Consider the following 16956-nt stretch of genomic DNA (forward strand, 5'->3'; position numbering starts at 1 on the left):
CGTGACCTCACATCACTCATGGATAATTTAACCCATCAAATCCCAGAAATAACATTTGAATATGTCGTTTGGTGCTGTGTTTTTTGATGATTTATAATTTTTTGCTATTCACTTTTGGTGTTTTATAAAACTGAGTAAAAACATTATATTGTTAATACAAAGTATATATATATGGTCGACGCTTTCATTTGAACTTGTTATTGATCATATTTGAATTCAACGTTTGAGTTGGATAATATTCTAAAGCCTTCTGAAATGCTGAATCATCGATGGATCCTGAAACTGCCAACATTTACACATTTCAGAAGATCTCCTGCTCCTGTTTCATTCTGAAATTGGCAAATTTTATCCTTTTTTCCTGATTTCATACAGAGTTAAAGGGTGTGTACAGTTCTGGTCGAGGTGAGGATTTAGCTTTTAACGTTTTGCGAGATATTCAGAAACCACTCTTCGAGATGTCAAAGAGCATGCAATTCTAAAGGGTATCAAAAATTTATTTGATGAAAATCGGTTCTGAAATGGCTGAGATATCCAAAAACAAGGTGAAACAAAGAGATCCTAATAAAGTTGTGGCCTGTCGCCTTTTATTATTATCACTTTTTTGGATATCTCAGCCATTTCAAAACCAATTTTCATCAAACAAACGTTGAATCCTTCTTAAAATTACATGCTCTTTCAAATTTCATAAGAGGTTTCTCATTATCTCACTTAGAAATGTTCAAAACATGAATCCCTTACCTCAACCAGTACTGTACAGTCCCTTTAACCCGTTGAGGACGAGTCCTGAGCATGCTCGAGCAAGCATCTTTAGGAAATGCGTGTTGTAGCAAAATCAAACTGTCCTCAATGGGTTAATGGGTCTTCATAACGGCATCCATATAATCTTTTTCCAGCGGAAGTAATGAAGGAAAATTCTGAGGCACTAATTTATTGTTGACAAGGTGATAAATTCTGCTGCAAATCAACACAGGGCTTAATGGGCTATCATAAATGTTTCACAGACTATCTGATATTCAGACAGATTTGAAAATAATGATAATCATAATGCATACAATTTCTATTTGTCACTTACAAGTGTCCTCACAATTGTTGAGTGATCTGCATAATTATGATAATACTTATATAGTTTATACCCCATTATCTCGTCTATGGATGAATTGTGAGATAAGAAAAGAATACTACTATTCAATGTCAATGCTATTACTTCTACTACTAATGGGACTAAATAATACCACTACAACTGTACTTGTGATAATAATAATAATGATAATAATAATAATAATAATAATAATAATAATAATAATAATAATAATAATAATAATAATAATAATAATAATAATAATAATAACCATTATTATTATTATTATTATTATTATTATTATTATTATTATTATTATTATTATTATTATTATTATTATTGTTATTATCATCATCATCATCATATAATGATCTAGCAATACATTGTAATTTCCTTGCTAAATAGTACTTGCTGCATTAAAGCTGATCTGGGTGGGATAGCACATTTTGTTTGTTGTTGTTGTTGTTGTTGGGGGGGGGGGGTTGTAGAATAACAGCAAGCAACTTGTAGCTCATCAAAGGCAGAATCATCCAAGACAGGGTCACATGGAATTAAATTCATCAATTAGAAGCAATTTGCACTAGTGATTTCCTCTGGGAAGGAAAGCACAATTTTGATGTGAATCACAGTTAGTTTTTCTCATATCTGAGCAGGCACTATCGAGTATTGAGTACAGGAATACAAGTCAAGGCACTGAGCAGTTGAGAAAACTGTCTTTTCATAATTTACAGTCACCAATGTCCAACTACAGAAAAACATACCCTCAAACTGGAAGCTTTACATTGTTTGTTTGTTTGTTGTTGTTTTTTCATACTTGAATGCCAAAGAGACAAGATTGTACACTTTACAGTGTAGGAAGAAGGTTGAGAAACAGTTTAAATCTATTAAAAGCACTTCTTTTTAAAAAAACAAGGCATCTCCAATTCTTTCCTGCATGTCAAATGAAGAAGTTTTGCAACAGGTCCTTGTTTAGCGGTAGGTCAAATTTACTTGCCATAAATATAAATTAACATTGATGCATATTATTTCTTATTTTCACACAAAAGTTGTTACATGCAGTTGTTACACACATACTGACATTGTAGATAATTGTACACATACAATCATACAATTGTACCTATGCAAAAACATAAAATAACACAAACTAAACTAGCAATGCATATAATTAGTGGCAAGATTTCATGATTTCTTAAAAAATGAATAAATCACAATCACATACTAACATACAAAATGACATCACCTGAACAGCATGCACGCATTGCAGCATCCATGGGTGTATGTTGCTGCTGGTAGGAATTTCCATCAGTGTGTAAAAGAACAAATTTATACACTTTGTATTGATGAAAAGAAAAAATCTTGAGCCTCTACCAAGATGCCATATCCCCCCTTCATTATCACTGCCTCCATCATACATGTACATATCGATTGTAAGAGACCCAGAGAATGCATCGAATGCTACCACAATATGTACCCCTCCGCAGTTACCCCTTCGCCAAGAGCCTTCATTTATCCCATCGAGGGCCAGTGTCTTTGGCAAGATTTTTTCTTGCCTATTATTACTTTAAACTCAGAAAGTTTCGCAGTATATTAATTTTTGTGTATTTCACGCTTCTTCTGGTTACCACAAATTCTAAAACCAGAAAAAATGTCTTCACAATTTTCTCTGCACAATGTGAATGGGTTGACAATTGCGCAGCACAAATTCAACAACCCTCGAATACGTTTTTGAGCCGCTCAGCGCAAAAAATCAATCACATTAAAATATTGATGTTTACAGTACATTGTACATATTTTAAATTCTGTATCAATATGTTGCAAAGCGAAACAATCAAATCAAGCCTTTCAATAATGAAAGTTTATATTTACATATTTTAAATTCTGTATCAATATGTTGCAAAGCGAAACAATCAAATCAAGCCTTTCAATAATGAAAGTTTATGGCATTCAGCATACACATGAAGACTGACCACTTAAAAATGTCCTTTCGCAAGAGCAATTTCCACTTGATTATGCCAGCACCTTAAGCAAGTCTTTTGGTTTTCAGTTCATACTTCGCATAAAAAAATACATAGGCCCTATGTACATCACAATAATACAAAAATCAAAGATTGGAAGTCTGAATGCTAAGACTACAGAGAGCCAGCCCAGAGGGAGATGAGGTTCGTGATGGGGAGATGTCATGTTCTCACAGTGGTTGCTACACTGTGCCACCGCGCACTGCGTGGTCAATCAAAATGAGCCACCGAAGGGAAGGGACGGACCGAGCGGGGGAAAAAAAGAAAGAAACAGCCGCACCACCCCCCTACAGGGCTAAGGGAAGACAGAAATAGATAGAAAGAAAAGAAAAACAGGTTTGGAATATTCAAGATTGGATTCTGGGTGTGTTACGAAAACAGAAAGAAAAAAGAATCCAGCTATGTAATACCCTTCACTGTTTCGCCGCGTATATTGCTGTGAACAGCAAGGTCAATTTAACACACTGCAGTCTCGATCCCCTTGAAGTCTTTGCTTATCACTGACAGCTACACTAGCTGTACGAGATATCAATGGCACTGAGACCCCATTTACACAATGTATGACCGCAAAAATTTGGAGCCTCCTCAAAGACCCTTTTTTTGAAAAAGCAGTCTCTTGTCAGTTTATACTGATCAGGTCGCCTATCCAAAGCAGGCAATCATCTGGCTCCATTTTCATGGTAACCCAGTTCTGCTCCGATAAACAGCATTCATGAGCTTGTGAATTTCTTTAATACATGTAACTGCGAACATGATTGAGCATAAAAATGTGCAAGTTGTGCCGCGTTTATCAGTAGCGGTTGGTCATGACAGCAGGTTTGTTTACCTTAGCTGGCGATGACCATCAGTGATTAACTTCCGGATCAGCAAAAAAGCTGCTTCTCGAAAGCATCAAGCTTCCGCCCAACAACCAGCGCTGGTTCTAATCCTTATTATAGCATGCAGCGGGTGCTGCGTAATGATTCAAACTCATGAAATTCTTCCGTCCAGCTTTGTACACACTGTCAAAGTTAAAGTCCCTGGCACAGATCAAACCCAGTATGTACATGATAATGTGAACATTTGGTATGCATTCGACCCCCACTATAAATACAAACTATCGAGTTTTATGATGAACAAGATTTCATGGTTCATGAGTATTTCTTTTTCCGGTTATCTCAAATTGTATTGCGTTTCCTTTATTTGTGGATATGATAATTCACCTCATGTTATTAAACCCTTTAATAGCCAAAATCAACTTGAACTCATTAGCTGTTGCCAGGTTGGGCCAAGCCTGGACAAGTTTTTTCATTATTAAGAAAATATCTCTGGTTCTCATGTTGCAAATACTGTATTATCACAAAACTTCATTATTACTTCTTCTTTTTTTCGGGGGGGGGGGGGGGGGGGGACAATGCCTGACACAGTAGAGTATAACATAATGATTTATGGGTACAGCGCACTGCAGACTGTACCAGCAACATGTCAGCAAACGCTATCCATTATGCCTACATGGAATCTAAACCATTGGATATTATCAGTAGGCCAAAAACAACAACAACAACACTGGAGAGACCTATTTCTGTAAACTTGACTTTCGACCTACATTAGCCTTTCACATTGGTGTGCTGTTTCAGTATGTTTTGGCCCATTTTCAATAACGTAAACTCTTCAAAATACATAGCTGACTAGTGGTATTGAGTATACATTGTTGTAATCTTGACAGTAATGTTCATAATACTTGACAGTAATGTTCATAATAACAGCAGTCTCAGATGCCAAGATACTGGTATAAAATCACTACTGCCCTCACCCTCATCATCATCATTTTCAGCATCATCTACATTAGAAACTGTAAAGTTTTCCTTTTTCATTTTTAGAAAATGTTAAATGCACAGCATTGTACTACATGAACGTACAACAACCTCACCCCTCCTCTGAAACTGTTCCGCACTTGAGATTCATACAAGATATTGCAGGTACCTGTAGGTATTTGTCTCCACAGACCATACAAAGAAAAATCTGTATCATGCATACACACCTGTTTCAATATAATGTATAAAGTTGAATACATAAGTATCCTATTAGATACCAACTTGGCAGTGATAATGTACCTATTAATAAACAAATAGACATGTACAGTATGTGGACTATGTTTATATGAAATATCATATTTGAATATGACCCGTACATATCTCAGTGCATGTACTACACACTACACAACAGGGCTATGCTCTACCTGGATCACTAAAGCATAGTATACCACTTCCCGAGCAACATGTAAACATTATCACACATACTACAGATGTTCCAAGTAAGCCATGTCATATCCAAATGTATTTTTTACTCATATACAATGTACTTATACAAGCAATTGGTGTTCAGTATACGTATCTAACATGGCTGCTGGTGCATACAACCTACAACATGTAGGGCCTACATAATGCATGAACCTACCAGTATGAAACCTCAGTAAAAACGAGGTAAAAACAGAACATGCAACTGTGTCAATGTGCAACTACAAGTGTTTGCGTACGTCAGGCATTGCATGTAGCTAATAGTCAGACTGCGTTCTGGCTCAATGGCAAGATTCGGAGATCGAGTACATAATATTGTGATGTACAACATCGCGGGGGCATGCATCAAAATTTCACATGGGATGGAGACGGAGCGCATACAAAATAAAGTAATCGCACATGTAGGGCTTCAGTACCACAACAACAGCCAGGAGCGCAGCAAAGGGAAAGAATATGACAAATTGCGGCAGAGGCAACAAACTAGAACGATGATTTCGGGTCAGAGCATTCACTCTTGACACTCATCACCCAAGGAGGTCGAATCTCATGGTAATTCTATTGATGCCCCCTTGATTATTTGTCTATGACGTTGGCTGTGCCCCTACCAGCAGTATTCTACCATATTGACAGCGACAGTGAGCTACAGTATAAAGAGAGAGAGGGGAGGGGTGGGGTGGGGATGGTGAGGAGGAGGAGGGGAGAGGGGAGGGGATGGGGGGAGGGGAGGGGAGAGAGGGGTAGATGGACAAGACATGGTTTATGAAGGATGAAATTATGACAGAATGCCGGCTTGAGATTCATCACAGACAGTGTGCAGTATAGGAAGAGCCCAGGACAGTAGTGTATATCCATGGGTAGTCTTGTAACGCAGAGAAGCACACAGCATCCATCTGTTTGTTCTCAATGGAATGGACGCCCATCTCACTCATCTTTGGACCTATGATATGAAGAGTCGTCATGGATGCTGCGATTCACTACAGGTGGATGGATAGATGCATGGAGGATGCAATGACTGTGTGCATATAAAATGCTCTCCAGTACACTTAGCTAGCATCATCAATTTAATGTTAAAACTGATGACATGCTTGCTTCTCTCCTTTGTGGAACAGCTTTGGCCAATCATTTTTAATCAATCATATTGTATCAATTAGTAATGATGAATATCATCAAGATATAATAATAATTATCATGATCATGACAAAGTCAGCATTACATGAAGTGGGTGGGGATGAAGATGATACTAGACAAAGATGATGATAGTCGGGAACTGATTCATAAATTGAATGACAGTCGCAAAGTCACATACTGTACATACTAATTTATTGTGGAGCTTGTAGTTGGCGGTCATGATGAACATGATCTACACAACGTTGGTAATGTACATTGTAAATGAGGATGATGATGATGCTTATAAAATATTCAATCCAGATGACTGGGGTGGAAGAAAAAAAAAGATCAAGCAGCATTCACATTTATACCATGAATAGTGTATCATACAGAGATGCCGGCAAAGAGAATATCAACACTTTGACAACACTGACAAAAAGATAAAGATAATATTTTACCAATAACATGGCCTTTTTCCTCACAAAAAGCAACCTCTTTGTGGGTTATAATATCATTCACAGATTATCATGAAGCTTCACAAGGTCAAACATGTTTGCTATTTGATTGGCATAAAACATGAACTGATCTTGGTGACAAATGTGTGCACCTTAAAGGTGCTGTTTACCTTTGGGAGCAGTGATTTAAACATGTCAGTTATTGCTTTTGATGCATAATGTGTAGGTCAGTTGCATCACAAAACATCTAGAAACAATCTTTTTATCTGAACTATTGTTTACATTCTGTATATTTGACAATACTTATCATTGATTATACTGATTAACTTTTCTACACTGGTTGTTTTTTCCCTAACTCACATTTCAGAACTAAACGTACTGTATTTTGAAGCACTAAAGTTGGGTTCTTGTTTCATGTGGAAATGGCAAACAATGCCTTTAATAATATCCTTTTTGTTAATATCCTTTCATAATATCTTTTTTGTTGTTGTTGTTGCTGTCATAGGAAAATTTCCTCCAAGCATTGAACCTTCAAATTACATGAAAAGGAAGATAATAATAAAGATAATTTAAAAAATTACATAAATACCTAAAATGTTGTTCCTCATCCTCTGCAATGGAGAATGCTTTGAGCCATAGTGCATTGCAAATTCAACAATACATTGTTCATACATGTCACATGTAGCACTGTAATGCTGCTAAGGCCATTTACCTTTCTACCTGTACTACTACAATTTTATACAACCATAAAATATGACTACTACTACAATTTTATACAACCATAAAATATGACTACTACTACCTGTAGTACTACCACTATTTCACTGTTTCTACTACATCTATGAAAGTACTTCCCAAAGAATTTAATACTGTAATTATCCTTGACTGATATGACAATGTACTTGTAAAGTTCAATCTTACTCATAAGTGATAGCCACTAACAAGAGAACTGAAAATTTCATTCAAATGAACTTTACCAGCAAAAGTTAGCAAATTTTCCCACCATGCATATATACACATCCGAGCAAACTTTCAGGCCTCTGGTATTGAAAAGATTAGTGCTCGAATTTGGATTAAAATTGGCTGTTTATATAACATTTATAAGGACCTGATAACACACTATGAAATTGAGGGGGGGGGGGGGTGTTCACGCTATTACTATTTAACATGAATGAAGAATAGATTCTGAAACCTGAGTGTGACCAAATATCTTTGACGAAAACTAAATTCATAAAATATGAGAGACTGAGCATGAAACATTTCTATTCAAAAGTAACAACAAATTAAGATTAAAAATTTACCCACTAATCACTTTCTAAGTTCCTCAAAGGTACATTAACTTCCTTTGTAATGTTATTATAAAGCAACTGCCAAAGTTTAAATCTCAAACTTTGGCTAATAAATCTGAAGACCAATACCTACTTGGTATCGTTGGACACTCTTACCAACAGAGATATTTTTAAGCTGTGCTGTTTGGTTTCTTTCTTGTTTTTCCAGACACAAAACTACAAACATTTTGTTTGGACCCTTCTACTTTCCAACGCTTTCGATGCCTGAAGTTCCTGAAACAAGAGCTCCTTCTGACTTTCTTTAACACTGTTAAAAAAAAAAAAATTCAAGTAAAAATATTTTTACTTTTGTAGCTTTTAACCCGTTGAGGACGGACTGATTTTGCTACAACACGCATTTCCCATAGACACCTGCCCGAGTATACTCGGGACTCGCCCTCAACGGGTTAAGTTTCTTTTTGTAAAGCTCATTTAGCATCATATCACAACATGAATGTAACCTACAAAGTGGTATACACACATTTAACCCGTTCCTTACGGGAACATGGTATACCAGGTTCCCGTGGGAGCAACTGATATATGGGAACCTGGTATACAATTTGTACCAGGTTCCCAAGATGAAGACAAGAGTGCCTGCTTTCGTGGCCTAAATTCATGTTTCTTTGTAAAGTCCCAAAAAATGGGTTTATTAAAAAGGTCAGAGTTTATTCTATCAGCACTTGTTCTCTTTCTGTTGGTAGAATTCGTATATCACAGTAGTTTTTACCTTTGTCCTGATTTAGTTTGCCCTTGCTCTGCTACAGCATATGAACATGTACATTAGCGATTAAAGCTGATCGCAGTAGATATCTGTATTTGCTGACCCCAGACATCGCATTCTGGTGCCTGATTTGTGCAGAACAAAAGAGTTTGTGAGCCCATCAGCGCAAGCTCTATTCATACATCGCACCCGATTGATATTTGTATTGTTAAAGGGCACATGTACATGTAGTTGACCGTGGGGAGGGGATGCATGATGTCCATAAGTTAGAATGGTCAAAGTACAGTGTATGTGTTGTGAGAGAATGATAGATCACAAACCATGCAAGGGTTCAAATGTGGTACAATTTTCCGAATGAATTCACATCTATAAGAGAAGTTGATGTCTGTATCAAATATCCACAGAAAATAGCAAGTTTGATATTTGCATGATGTAGTGTTCATAACTGATGCCAATATGCTTGTATGATACCATTCTGTACGATTTCCAGTCCTCCATTAGAAGAAAAAAAAAAGGCAAGATAAGACCTATGTCATATAATGGATCCGGACACAATCATCATCTATCCAGCATACAGATTTCAGCAACTTTCCCACGCAAAACTGTACCCCTCACTGCATTTCATTATGCTGTTTGCATTCATAGGCAGACAAAATTCAGGGTCAGAACATTTTAATTCAAGGGTAGGGTACACTGAGTGCTCAAACAACACTTGCACTGTATGCACTTAACATGCTGATCTGGCCTCATTTATTCCCATTTATGTATGACCTTCGCATTTCTGCCCCATCATAAAGCATGCCATCTAAACACCCTTTTTAATGCGTTCTATAAAGCAAATGCACATGACTGCCATGTATTTCACATGCATCCACTTTCAAGGCACAACTTGAGCATGTATGAATTTACAAGCTGTACATACAGCTCTAATAGATACTGTACAGTGGTTTGCATTTTCCAACAGGTACAAGAAATGTACATATATAATGGAGAAAGAGATAGGGCAGGGATAGGTGTCTCTTAGAAGTGCCACTTGAACATATTTGCAGCAAGGAAATCTTGATTTTGTCAGTTTAGCAGATCTTTATGGTGCATTCATGACAGTAAAAGGTGCATTCCATCTCGATTTGAGGTAGTTTACTTTGTCTATTCTAAGAAGATGCATTGTTCTGCAGTGCAAGTGAGAAGATGAAAATATTAAAGGGCTCCATGAGATGTACTGTGTAATTTCTGTTCGAAATTCAAGTACAATTTTAGGCCTGCATGTATTCTTGGAAAGTGGTTTGCATTTAATTGAACTCGATCCACAGCACAAGGCAAATTCTCAATTATTTCTCCATCAATATGATTTTCATTCTGGGTGAAACTGCACACATGCAGTAGGCACTACTTACAATTCAATGCCCACGAGGTCATAATCTATAAAACTGTAAGAGGCAATAAAATTTGACATGAGAGTGAAAAACATTTCCACTGAGTCTAGATTATCTTGTCATTATTTTCTCTGAGTCTGCAAATTAGATATAAAAAAGACTGAAATGGATGTTTCTGTCTTGTAGCAACATAAATATTGAGTGCCCTTTGGTTCATAATGCCTGATAACGTAGTACAAAGAAACTTGTAGCCATAAATCAAGTCAAACAAAAATGACAGGCGGGGGAAACCGGAATATATACGTAATATAACTTTGAAGCAATTTTCTAAACACATTTGTGACTGCCCTAGGCACCCGGCTCAAACCCACATAAGGTCACAGATTAGGATTTTCTGTAATGGACCAAAATATAACGACTCAAATTTTTAAAGAGTGCCTTAACTGTGAAAGCAATCTCTTCTCGACAACTACTGTGAAAGTGGAAATTTTCGCAGTGTTGAAATTTTTGCGCATTTTGCGCAACCAGAAACTAGCGCGAAAATAAAAGCAGGCAAATATTTTTGCTTGCCATACATTCCTGGCTGTGCGTGATGTCTTGATTCCGCGGAATTAAAAACACGCGAAACTCTTCTTACCCGGCCAAGCGCGAAAAATTAGTCGCGCGAAAATATCCACTTTTACAGTACTGTTAAAATTTGATGACTTAGAGCAATACCCAAATTGATTAGCAGTTTTTCTGGACCATATTTTTCCAGACATGCGCTGAGCACTTTCATTGTGCTTTTTATTAACTTCTGCACAGCATGCCTGAGTGACTCTAAATAATTTAATCTTCTTTCTTCCTTAAACGAAATCACACCTCCTAACTCTCTCTTTGGTAATATTTCAATCACTTTTTGAATGAGATGATCCAATTTTAAAATCTTATAGAAATACCTTTCTAAAGCTTACAGATTACTCTTTCAAGCTATGTAAAAAAGTGAACATTTGTTTGGCCTACTTTATGTGGGTTTTGAGCTGGGCCGTCACATGTGATAATTGAGAACATTATCCATAGCTCACAATGACTGTAATACTAATAGGCTTGAAATTTATTAATTTGTGTTAAAATGATACAGATCACTGTTTGTGGCAATCACGTAAACCACCATTACCAGAACTTTTTTATTTTTCTTCTTATATAGAAAAGACATGAAAATTACAAAATGAATGGATGCTTTGAGGAAAAAAGTGCAGTTTATTATGGTTTTCATTCAACTGAAAAAAAAAAGTCCACCTTCAACTGTAGTGAGTGCCCTTTAACCTACTGAACATTTCACAAAGGTCTTTATTTTCCTGTCACGGCTGGGTAATCACATTTAATAATCTACTCAAATATTCTACTTCATTTTTTGATTGATAGCTAATAAAATGGGTACTTCACAATAACTGGGTATCTGGCTATGCTGCCAAGGGCCAATGATAATGGTTGGGTCCTCTTGGAAAGCAGTGCTAATACTGAAGAGGCTACTCAGGGTGAGCAGGACCACACATTGTAGTATAATGATATTAATTAACCTGTTGAGGACAGACTGATTTTGCTACATAACACACATTTCCAAAAGACACCTGCCCGAGTATTCTCGGGACTCGTCTTCACCAGGTTAAGTATTACGGTGTAGGCCCTATGAATTGTAATTTTGTTGTATTGTAATGACACCTCTGTATATTTTGCACACTTTTATTTTGCACAAACAACAACAAGCAAACAAATTTGTATCATGCATAAAAATGCAAAAGATGAGTATTTAAGATGTAATAACTAAAATCAAGAATCAACGTAAAAGAAACAGCTTTGTTGCAATGAAACATTTAAAGTTTTGACAGAGGAATACTTGGAAAAAGAGAAGACGATGCAAAACCAGAAGAGGATTATATGCAGGAATTAAACTCTGTTCAATGACTGATGTACTGAATATCAATACTTTGTACCTAGACTCAATGAACTGTATGACATAATATTATGATTGACAATGGCAATTGCCAGTTTCAACTGAAAGTTGAGTTTAGGTTCGTTTCAAGTTTGTTTTTTTCAATTTGGACTTCCACAACATAGCTCCATCTGAAATATACAACAGACACTATACTTATAAAGTAGACCTATCTTTTTCTCACTGTCAGTTTTTTTGTTTTTTTGTTGTTTTTTTTTTTTTGGATGGGTAGCATACGTGTAGGTCTATCTACTGAGGTTTGAGTGTGCCACATCAACTCATTCGCCCGAATTCACGAAGGTGGTACAAACGACACCATGGTCTAAACCATGGACAAAAACCATGGAGCGCCAAGTGTCAAACGGAATATTTCGTTACAAAATTGATCATTTCGTCGACAAAATGACTGTTTTGTTAACGAAATTATCATTTCGTGGACGAAATGTTCATTTAGTTACAAAATGTTGTCATTTCTTTACAAAATAATGATTTCATCGACGAAATGACTGATTTCGTAGCGAAATATCCCATGCGACACTTGGCAATCCATGGTTTAAACCATGGTTTCATTTGTACCACCTTCGTGAATTCGGGCCATTGAGGACAGACTCATTTTGCTACAACACCCTTTTCCCGTCTGACACCTGCCCAAGTATACATGTGTACCACGGGACTTATCCTCAACGGGTTAAATTGAATGAACAATTCTTTTCTGAGAGAAACCTAAATTTACACACTGAACAGAGGCTTCTTTTTGTTATTTTCTCCATTTTTAGGTCCAGAGCCGAACAGAATACAATGTATGATACAAATCAGGTTTTGTACAAAGCACAAGTTCTTGTTTGCTTCTGTGATCAGGTGGTTGAAGAAGACTTTGGACAGTGACTTGTAGAGTTAGTGCAGATAGCAAGACACATTCCAGCAGCCTTTTCCTACATTTGCACAATACACTATACATTGTATAAATTGCATTTTGCACAGTGACCCTTAGACAGAGTAAGGTCAGCCACACGACCTCTGTGAACTCGAATTCCATTATGTCTACACAATAGCATTTGGTCAGTTTCACAGACAGAGAGAGAGAGAGAGAAAACAAAGAGAACAATGGACCTGCAAGCGTATGCGCAGACATTATGCACACACACACACACACACACTCAAACTCCCCTCCCCACCCCTTTATCCAGCATATAACCTGTTGAGGACGGTTTGCTTTTCCTACAACACACATTTCCCATAGACACCTGCCCGAGTATACTCGTCCTCAACGGGTTAAAAAGAACACCTTTTAGTGTTTTAAGAAAGCGAAAAGAGAAAACTATTTGTTAAAGGAATGTGCTTGACATGCATTGCATTGTGTCTCTATGCAATGTAGGTCATAGCTATTGAAGGGGTCATGGCCAGTAAAAAGCTCCCTGGAGTGTAAAATTGGGGCGTACGTGGGGGCAGGGATCAACATACGCCACACAGAAAGCATTTAGTACCAGAAGCAGAAGAATTTTCAGAGAGATAAATGGGAAGTCCAACAGTCCTAAACTATTGTTATTGTTTGTTTGTTTGTTTGTTTTTGTTGTTGGTGGATTTTTGTTGTTTCTACTATTAAAAACACTAAAAGAAAACTATGATCAGTCCAGCTAATGGTAGTTCCAAGATACATGCAGTGTTAAATACATCACACAGACATTATATGTCACTATTCTGTATACCGAATACTGTAAAAGTATATTTTCGCGAGACTTTATTTTTCACCCTCAGCCGGCAGTAAGAATTTCGCATGTTTTTGATTCCGCAGAATCAAGACATCAACTACTGCAAGCAAAAATACTCACGTGGTTATATTTTCACACTAGTTTGTGGTTGCGCGAAATGCTCGAAAATTCCATTACTGGTACCACAAAAATGTCCACTTTTACAGCATACCAATTACCATATACAGGTCTATGCCTACTGTACCATCTTCACTCCAAGGAATGCAAAGTTTGGGGAGTCTACAAGAAACCAAAATCATCACTTAAAAACAAGAACAAAACAAATAACAATGTCTGCCTACACACGTTTTCCACTCATCAACAGATGTTACTATTTAAAAATGAGGTCCTTTCTTAAGACTGCTAGAAACCATACTCGTGCAAACATATTATATCCCCACAAAATATGCTTATTGTGAAGGGATATTCAAAGAGAGGATACAATACTTATAGTTGATATGTCATAAAGTGTAAATTGATGCTAAAACATTTATTTGCTACAATGTACTTGGTTGGTGTTCAGAAAGGTATTTAAATACAAAGTGTAGCATTGCAAGTGACATACACTGCATGTATGTGTATGCTTACACACTAATGAAGACCACATAGGGCCCACACTGTGCACCATCGTCCTGAAAACATTTCATTGATTTTTGTCTTTAAACCCTCCGCTACACCAGCCTCCATGACCATGTACTCAATGACTATACTCTGTGTTGATTTTGGAGAGAAGCAAATCAATTGTCCACTGGTAGTCAAGGACATAGCCATTTTAACCACCAGTGCGTGAGTGCTAATTGCTTGCATATATGCTCTCAACTAGCAAAGACAGCAAATCAAGCATATTATGAGTTTTTCCTCTTAATCAGGCCATTAAGATTTTTAATTTTATGGGGGGGGGGGGATTCAGAATTAGAAAAAGTGGACCACATCCGGGTTTAATCAGCCGACAAGCAAAAAACAAAACAAAACAAAAAACACAAAAAAGAACACTTCCAGGTTTCATCGGCTGACAAGCAAAAAAAAAAAAAAAAGCAAAAAAAAGGCTTCCCTGTGCAATTTTTCCTGTTTCAGTTGTACTGTCAATTCTGAGATTCATCAAATGACAAGCAAAACAAAAAGGGTTCTGGCACTCGTTTTTTTTTTCTTTTTATTTCTTTTGGGGGTTTTTTTGGCTGCTGACAAATGGGGGGCCGCAGAACCCCATGAACCCCCCCCCCTCCCCCCCAGTTACAGGCCTGCTAATGTACCATGAGTTTGGTTTTATCCAAATACATGTACACCAGAAAGGGATTTTGTGAGAAGGATAACTTCAGTTTTTTGTTTGTTTGTTTTTTAGATTTCAGCGCTAATCACATGGCATGGGGTGATGTTTTCAATCTATATGTACACTGTAGCTACACTAGGTCTTCCTGTTGTGGAATGACACAAAGATGATGTAATCCTTTAACTTACATATCTCAACTCAATTTTGAATTGGAAAAAGAAACTAGTTCTTGTCATTAAACATGGGCTGGGTGGATCAAAAAATATACCACCACATTGACAGGTAAAGTTTAGGGATGCAGCTTTAACTTTAATATAGTGTCAGCAATTTGAAGGCTACTGTACTGTAGTACTGAGTAGTAGTCTTGGAGACTTGGTATCTCTAAAAATTAGAGCTAAATTACTTTGTATGCATAATTTACATGATCATCAAAAATCATTTAGATTATGCATTTCAATTGAATTATTGAACTAGACCTCTATATTAATAGCAAATTTTGATAAAACAGACACAAAAAATCTAGGTCTTTCATTTATACTAAAACCCTAATTCTAGATCTACTTTACTACTTCTACACGCACAGCACAGGATCACAGACAGGAGACAGTGGTACTAGTAGAAATATGTTCATTTAAAACTATCCTTTCCTTAGAAAAACACAAGGTACATTTCATCTGACGGCTTAGCCTGGGGTGTACTTTAACAACTATTCCATCATATTATTACTATTAGATGGCAAGCATCAGCCACATATTACAAGTACCAGAGTCAACATCCCAATGTTGTATGTAATACACGCCTCCTTCCATTCTAATTCCATACATCCAGTGCACTGCACTCCGAGCTCCGTTCGTCGCCGCTCGGGCAGACATAGTACTCCGGTACGCCAATGCACTGCGTAGCTGCGCCACGATAGAGCCGTATTATAAGCTGGCAGGGCGTAGAAATAAGATAACGCAAAATCATGGCCGTTAATTCAATTGCAACATCAGCTACCGACAGATGTTGCTTCGCGCGAATACACGTTTGATATTTAGAACAATTGAAAGACAAAGGAAACTAGTCAGTTTACCTCAGTATTGTCTCAGGGAAAGCGATGCTGAACGGTAATTTCTCGTATGCAGTATCCAGAATCAGGACGGCTAATCCACAGTACAGTACCCGCAGCACCTCCGCTTCCGGTATAAACGTAATGAATGGATCCGTCTTAGCTAGAAGACCACACCGTGTGATACCGACGGGTACGGTACACACATACCGCTGCTTTCACTGGGTGGACAGTTCGGCTATCTTCCCCTTGATCTCTACCGGCAGCTCGGCTTGATCCATAGTATGGCTTCCCCCTCGGTGCTGTGCGAGGTAGCGCACAGAATACAGGAGAGTTGAAAAAGCGGAATAACAACCCAACTGATGATGGCGTATGACTACCTTTACGTTCCGTCATTATAGATTATCTAGGCCTTTCTTCTCCCTTTTCTTCAGGTGTTTCTGTCGCAAAAATATTAGCGACTGTGTCATTTTACTACTTTGATTCATTCTGTATGACAATAATCGACTTGTTTTGTTTCTTTTATTTAACATATATACATCCAAAAGTAAAGACGACGAAAGCTTGA

At 37.2% G+C, this 16956-nt stretch overlaps 1 protein-coding gene across 1 annotated transcript in view; it reads right to left on the reverse strand.

The window, feature by feature from the left end:
• Positions 1 to 16513, reverse strand: part of LOC140243740 (E3 ubiquitin-protein ligase HECW2-like) — a 161455-nt gene extending 144942 nt beyond the window's left edge. The window contains exon 1 of the mRNA XM_072323405.1: positions 16413 to 16513. The gene's annotated coding sequence lies outside the window, so the exon portion shown is untranslated. The remainder of the gene's footprint in view (positions 1 to 16412) is intronic.
• Positions 16514 to 16956: the final 443 nt, after the last annotated feature.

The sequence above is a fragment of the Diadema setosum genome, chromosome 20, assembly GCF_964275005.1.
Source record: "Diadema setosum chromosome 20, eeDiaSeto1, whole genome shotgun sequence".
Classification (NCBI taxonomy): Eukaryota; Metazoa; Echinodermata; class Echinoidea; order Diadematoida; family Diadematidae; genus Diadema; species Diadema setosum.